The sequence below is a fragment of the Anser brachyrhynchus genome (genome assembly GCF_964034855.1).
Source record: "Anser brachyrhynchus genome assembly, chromosome: 6".
Taxonomy (NCBI): Eukaryota; Metazoa; Chordata; class Aves; order Anseriformes; family Anatidae; genus Anser; species Anser brachyrhynchus.
In genome coordinates, this window is record NC_137700.1 from 5,936,230 (window position 1) to 5,943,962 (window position 7,733).

Below are 7,733 nucleotides of genomic sequence, written 5' to 3' on the forward strand. Positions count from 1 at the left end.
GACTCACTGCAGTGCATCACCAGTGGTGCCAGTGCACTCTCTGGACTCACTGAGGTGCATCCCCAGTGGTGGCAGTGCAATCTCTGGACTCACTGCAGTGCATCCCCAGTGGTGCCAGTGCACACTCTGGACTCACTGCACTGCATCCCCAGTGGTGCCAGTGCACTCTGTGGACTCACTGCACTGCATCCCCAGTGTTCACAGTGCACTCTCTGCACTCACTACACTGCATCCCCAGTGGTGCCAGTGCACTCTCTGGACTCACTGCACTGCATCCCCAGTGGTGCCAGTGCACTCTGTGGACTCACTGCACTGCATCCCCAGTGGTGTCAGTGCACTCTCTGGACTCACTGCACTGCATCCCCAGTGGTGCCAGTGCACTCTCTGGACTCACTGCACTGCATCCCCAGTGGAGCCCGTGCACTCTCTGGACTCACTGAAGTGCATCCCCAGTGGTGACAGTGCACTCTCTGGACTCACTGCACTGCATCCCCAGTGGTGCCAGTGCACTCTCTGGACTCGCTGCAGTGCATCCCCAGTGGTGCCAGTGCAATCTCTGGACTCACTGAAGTGCATTCTCAGTGGTGCCAGTGCACTCTCTGGACTCACTGCACTGCATCCCCAGTGGTGCCAGTACACTCACAGGACTGACTGCACTGCATCCCCAGTGGAGCCAGTGCGCTCTCTGGACTCACTGCACTGCATCCCCATTGGTGCCAGTGCATTCTCTGGACTCACCGCACTGCACCCTGAGTGGTGCCAGTGCACTCTCTGGACTCACTGCAGTGCATCCCCAGTGGTGCCAGTGCACTCTCTGGACTCACTGTACTGCATCCCCAGTGTTGCCAGTGCACTCTCTGGAGTAACTGCAGTGCATCCCCAGTGGTGCCAAAGCACTCTCTGGACTCCCGGCACCGCATCCCCAGTGGTGCCAGTGCACTCTCTGGGCTCACTGCAGTGCATCCCCAGTGGTGCCAGTGCACTCTCTTGACTCACTGCACTGCATTCCCAGTGGTGCCAGTGTACTCACTGGACTCACTGCACTGCATTCCCCAGTGGTGCTAGTGCACTCTCTGGACTCACTGCACTGCATCCCCAGTGGTGCCAGTGCACTCTCTGGACTCACTGAAGTGCATTCTCAGTGGTTCCAGTGCACTCTGTGGACTCACTGCAGTGCATCCCCAGCGGTGCCAGAGCGCTCTCTGGACTCACTGCAGTGCATCCCCAGTGGTGCCAGTGCACTCTCTGGACTCACTGCACTGCATCCCCAGTGGTGCCAGTGCACTCTCTGGACTCACTGCAGTGCATCCCCAGTGGTGCCAGTGCACTCTCTGGACTCACTGCAGTGCATCCCCAGTGGTGCCAGTGCACTCTCTGGACTCACTGCAGTGCATCCCCACTGCTGCCAGTGCACTCTCTGGACTCACAGCATTGCATCCCCAGTGGTGCCAGTGCACTCTCTGGACTCACTGCACTGCATCCCCAGTGGTGCCAATGCACTCTCTGGACTCACTGCACTGCATCCCCAGTGGTGCCAGTGCACTCTCTGGACTCACTGCACTGCATCCCAAGTGGTGCCAGTGCACTCTCTGGACTCACTGCACTGCATCCCAAGTGGTGCCAGTGCACTCTCTGGACTCACTGCACTGCATCCCCAGTGGTGCCAGTGCACTCTCTCGAGTCACTGCACTACATCCCCAGTGGTGCCAGTGCGCTCACTGGACTCACTGTACTGCATCATCAGTGGTGCCAGTGCACTCTCTGGAGTGACTGCAGTGCATCCCCAGTGGTGCCAGTGCACTCTCTGGACTCACTGCACTGCATCCCCAGTGGTGCCAGTACACTCTCTGGACTCACTGAAGTGCATCCCCAGTGGTGCCAGTGCACTCTCTGGACTCACTGCACTGCATCCCAAGTGGTACCAGTGCACTCTCTGGACTCACTGCACTGCATCCCCAGTGGTGCCAGTGCATTCTCTCGAGTCACTGCACTACATTCCCAGTGGTGCCAGTGCACTCTCTGGACTCACTGTACTGCATTCCCAGTGGTGCTAGTGCACTCTCTGGAGTCACTGCAGTGCATCCCCAGTGGTGCCAGTGCACTCTCTGGACTCACTGCACTGCATCCCCAGTGGTGCCAGTGCACTCCCTGGACTCACTGAAGTGCATCCCCAGTGGTGCCAGTGCAATCTCTGGACTCACTGCACTGCATTCCCAGTCGTGACAGTGCACACTCTGGACTCACTGCACTGCATCCCCAGTGGTGCCAGTGCACTCTCTGGACTCACTGCACTGCAACCCCAGTGTTGCCAGTGCACTCTCTGGACTCACTGCACTGCATCCCCAGTGGTGCCAGTGCACTCTCTGGACTCACTTCAGTGCATCACCAGTGGTGCCAGAGCACTCTCTGGACTCACTGTACTGCATCCCCAGTGTTGCCAGTGCACTCTCTGGAGTAACTGCAGTGCATCCCCAGTGGTGCCAAAGCACTCTCTGGACTCCCGGCACCGCATCCCCAGTGGTGCCAGTGCACTCTCTGGGCTCACTGCAGTGCATCCCCAGTGGTGCCAGTGCACTCTCTTGACTCACTGCACTGCATTCCCAGTGGTGCCAGTGTACTCACTGGACTCACTGCACTGCATTCCCCAGTGGTGCTAGTGCACTCTCTGGACTCACTGCAGTGCATCCCCAGTGGTGCCAGTGCACTCTCTGGACTCACTGAAGTGCATTCTCAGTGGTTCCAGTGCACTCTGTGGACTCACTGCAGTGCATCCCCAGCGGTGCCAGAGCGCTCTCTGGACTCACTGCAGTGCATTCCCAGTGGTGCCAGTGCACTCTCTGGACTCACTGCACTGCATCCCCAGTGCTGCCAGTGCACTCTCTGGACTCACTGCAGTGCATCCCCAGTGGTGCCAGTGCACTCTCTGGACTCACTGCACTGCATCCCCAGTGGTGCCACTGCACTCTCTGGACTCACTGCAGTGCATCCCCAGTGGTGCCAGTGCACTCTCTGGACTCACTGCAGTGCATCCCCACTGCTGCCAGTGCACTCTCTGGACTCACAGCATTGCATCCCCAGTGGTGCCAGTGCACTCTCTGGACTCACTGCACTGCATCCCCAGTGGTGCCAATGCACTCTCTGGACTCACTGCACTGCATCCCCAGTGGTGCCAGTGCACTCTCTGGACTCACTGCACTGCATCCCAAGTGGTGCCAGTGCACTCTCTGGACTCACTGCACTGCATCCCCAGTGGTGCCAGTGCACTCTCTCGAGTCACTGCAGTGCATCCCCAGTGGTGCCAGTGCGCTCACTGGACTCACTGTACTGCATCATCAGTGGTGCCAGTGCACTCTCTGGAGTGACTGCAGTGCATCCCCAGTGGTGCCAGTGCACTCTCTGGACTCACTGCACTGCATCACCAGTGGTGCCAGTACACTCTCTGGACTCACTGAAGTGCATCCCCAGTGGTGCCAGTGCACTCTCTGGACTCACTGCACTGCATCCCAAGTGGTACCAGTGCACTCTCTGGACTCACTGCACTGCATCCCCAGTGGTGCCAGTGCATTCTCTCGAGTCACTGCACTACATCCCCAGTGGTGCCAGTGCACTCTCTGGACTCACTGTACTGCATTCCCAGTGGTGCTAGTGCACTCTCTGGAGTCACTGCAGTGCATCCCCAGTGGTGCCAGTGCACTCTCTGGACTCACTGCACTGCATCCCCAGTGGTGCCAGTGCACTCTCTGGACTCACTGCAGTGCATCCCCAGTGGTGCCACTGCAATCTCTGGACTCACTGCACTGCATTCCCAGTCGTGACAGTGCACACTCTGGACTCACTGCACTGCATCCCCAGTGGTGCCAGTGCACTCTCTGGACTCACTGCACTGCAACCCCAGTGTTGCCAGTGCACTCTCTGGACTCACTGCACTGCATCCCCAGTGGTGCCAGTGCACTCTCTGGACTCACTTCAGTGCATCACCAGTGGTGCCAGAGCACTCTCTGGACTCACTGCACTGCATCCCCAGTGGTGCCAGTGCACTCTCTGGACTCACTGCACTGCAGCCCCAGTGGTGCCAGTGCACTCTCTGTACTCACTGTACTGCATCCCCAGTATTGCCAGTGCACTCTCTGGACTCACTGCACTGCATCCCCAGTTCTGCCAGTGCACTCTCTGGACTCACTGCACTGCATCCCCAGTGGTGCCACTGCACTCTCTGGACTCACTGCACTGCATGTCCAGTGGTGCCAGTGCACTCTCTGCACTCACTGCACTGCATCCCCAGTGGTGCCAGTGCACTCACTGGACTCACTGCAATGCATTCCCTCTGGTGCCAGTGCACTCTCTGGACTCACTGCACTGCATCCCCAGTGGTGCCAGTGCACTCTCTGGACTCACTGCAGTGCATCCCCAGTGGTGCCAGTGCACTCTCTGGACTCACTGCAGTGCATCACCAGTGGTGCCAGTGCACTCTCTGGACTCACTGAAGTGCATCCCCAGTGGTGCCAGTGCACTCTCTGGACTCACTGCACTGCATCCCCAGTGGTGCCAGTGCACTCTCTGGACTCACTGCACTGCATCTCCAGTGGTGCCAGAGCACTCTCTGGACTCACTGCACTGCATCCTCTGTGCTGCCAGTGCACTCTCTGGACTCACTGCACTGCATCCCCAGTGGTGCCAGTGCACTCTCTGGACTCACTGTACTGCATCCCCAGTGGAGCGCGTGCACTCTCTGGACTCACTGAAGTGCATCCCCAGTGGTGCCAGTGCACTCTCTGGACTCACTGCACTGCATCCCCAGTGGTGCTAGTGCACTCTGTGGACTCACTGCAGTGCATCCCCAGTGGTGCCAGTGCACTCTCTGGACTCACTGAAGGGCATTCTCAGTGGTGCCAGTGCACTCTCTGGACTCACTGCAGTGTTTCCCCAGTGGTGCCAGTACACTCACTGGACTGACTGCACTGCATCCCCAGTGGTGCCAGTGCACTCTCTGGACTCACCGCACCGCATCCCCAGTGGTGCCAGTGCACTCTCTGGAGTAACTGCAGTTCATCACCAGTGGTGCCAGTGCACTCTCTGGACTCACTGCACTGCATCGCCAGTGGTGCCAGTGCACTCTCTGGACTCACTGCACTGCATCCCCAGTGGTGCCAGAGCACTCTCTGGACTCACTGCAGTGCATCCCCAGTGGTGCCAGTGCACTCTCTGGACTCACTGCACTGCATCCCCAGTGGTGCCAGTGCACTCTCTGGACTCACTGCACTGCATCCCCAGTGGTGCCAGTGCACTCTCTGGACTCCCGGCACCGCATCCCCAGTGGTGCCAGTGCACTCTCTGGGCTCACTGCAGTGCATCCCCAGTGGTGCCAGTGCACTCTCTTGACTCACTGCACTGCATCCCCAGTGGTGCCAGTGCACTCACTGGATTCACTGCACTGCATCCCCAGTGGTGCTAGTGCACTCTCTGGACTCACTGCAGTGCATCCCCAGTGGTACCAGTGCACTCTCTGGACTCACTGAAGTGCATTCTCAGTGGTGCCAGTGCACTCTGTGGACTCACTGCAGTGCATCCCCAGTGGTGCCAGTGCGCTCTCTGGACTCACTGCAGTGCATCCCCAGTGGTGCCAGTGCACTCTCTGGACTCACTGCACTGCATCCCCAGTACTGCCAGTGCACTCTCTGGACTCACTGCAGTGCATCCCCAGTGCTGCCAGTGCACTCTCTGGACTCACTGCACTGCATCCCCAGTGGTGCCAGTGCACTCTCTGGACTCACTGCAGTGCATACCCAGTGGTGCCAGTGCACTCTCTGGACTCACTGCACTGCATCCCCAGTGGTACCAGTGCACTCTGTGGACTCACTGCAGTGCATCCCCAGTGGTGCCAGTGCACTCTCTGGACTCACTGCACTGCATCCCCAGTGGTGCCAATGCACTCTCTGGACTCACTGCACTGCATCCCCAGTGGTGCCAGTGCACTCTCTGGACTCACTGAAGTGCATCCCCAGTGGTGCCAGTGCACTCTCTGGAGTCACTGCACTGCATCCCCAGTGGTGCTAGTGCACTCTGTGGACTCACTGCACTGCATCCCCAGTGGTGCCAGTGCACTCTCTGGACTCACTGAAGGGCATCCCCAGTGATGCCAGTGCACTCTCTGGACTCACTGCACTGCATCCCCAGTGGTGCCAGTACACTCGCTGGACTGACTGCACTGCATCCCCAGTGGTGCCAGTGCACTCTCTGGACTCACTGCACTGCATCCCCAGTGGTGCCAGTGCACTCTCTGGACTCACTGCACTGCATCCCCAGTGGTGCCAGTGCACTCTCTGGACTCCCGGCACCGCATCCCCAGTGGTGCCAGTGCACTCTCTGGGCTCACTGCAGTGCATCCCCAGTGGTGCCAGTGCACTCTCTTGACTCACTGCACTGCATCCCCAGTGGTGCCAGTGCACTCACTGGATTCACTGCACTGCATCCCCAGTGGTGCTAGTGCACTCTCCGGAGTAACTGTAGTGCATCACCAGTGGTGCCAGTGCACTCTCTGGACTCACTGCACTGCATCGCCAGTGGTGCCAGTGCACTCTCTGGACTCACTGCACTGCATTCCCAGTGGTGCCAGAGCACTCTCTGGACTCACCGCACCGCATCTCCAGTGGTGCCAGTGCACTCTCTGGAGTAACTGCAGTGCATCACCAGTGGTGCCAGTGCACTCTCTGGACTCACTGCACTGCATCGCCAGTGGTGCCAGTGCACTCTCTGGACTCACTGCACTGCATCCCCAGTGGTGCCAGAGCACTCTCTGGACTCACTGCAGTGCATCGCCAGTGGTGCCAGTGCACTCTCTGGACTCACTGCACTGCATCCCCAGTGGTGCCAGTGCACTCTCTGGACTCACTGCACTGCATCCCCAGTGGTGCCAGTGCACTCTCTGGACTCCCGGCACCGCATCCCCAATGGTGCCAGTGCACTCTCTGGGCTCACTGCAGTGCATCCCCAGTGGTGCCAGTGCACTCTCTTGACTCACTGCACTGCATCCCCAGTGGTGCCAGTGCACTCACTGGATTCACTGCACTGCATCCCCAGTGGTGCTAGTGCACTCACTGGACTCACTGCAGTGCATCCCCAGTGGTACCAGTGCACTCTCTGGACTCACTGAAGTGCATTCTCAGTCGTGCCAGTGCACTCTGTGGACTCACTGCAGTGCATCCCCAGTGGTGCCAGTGCACTCTCTGGACTCACTGCAGTGCATCCCCAGTGGTGCCAGTGCACTCTCTGGACTCACTGCATTGCATCCCCAGTGGTACCAGTGCACTCCGTGGACTCACTGCAGTGCATCCCCAGTGGTGCCAGTGCACTCTCTGGACTCACTGCACTGCATCCCCAGTGGTGCCAATGCACTCTCTGGACTCACTGCACTGCATCCCCAGTGGTGCCAGTGCACTCTCTGGACTCACTGAAGTGCATCCCCAGTGGTGCCAGTGCACTCTCTGGAGTCACTGCACTGCATCCCCAGTGGTGCTAGTGCACTCTGTGGACTCACTGCAGTGCATCCCCAGTGGTGCCAGTGCGCTCTCTGGACTCACTGCACTGCATCCCCAGTGGTGCCAGTGCACTCTCTGGACTCACTGCACTGCATCCCCAGTGGTGCCAGTACACTCACTGGACTGACTGCACTGCATCCCCAGTGGTGCCAGTGCACTCTCTGGACTCACTGCACTGCATCCCCAGTGGTGCCAGTG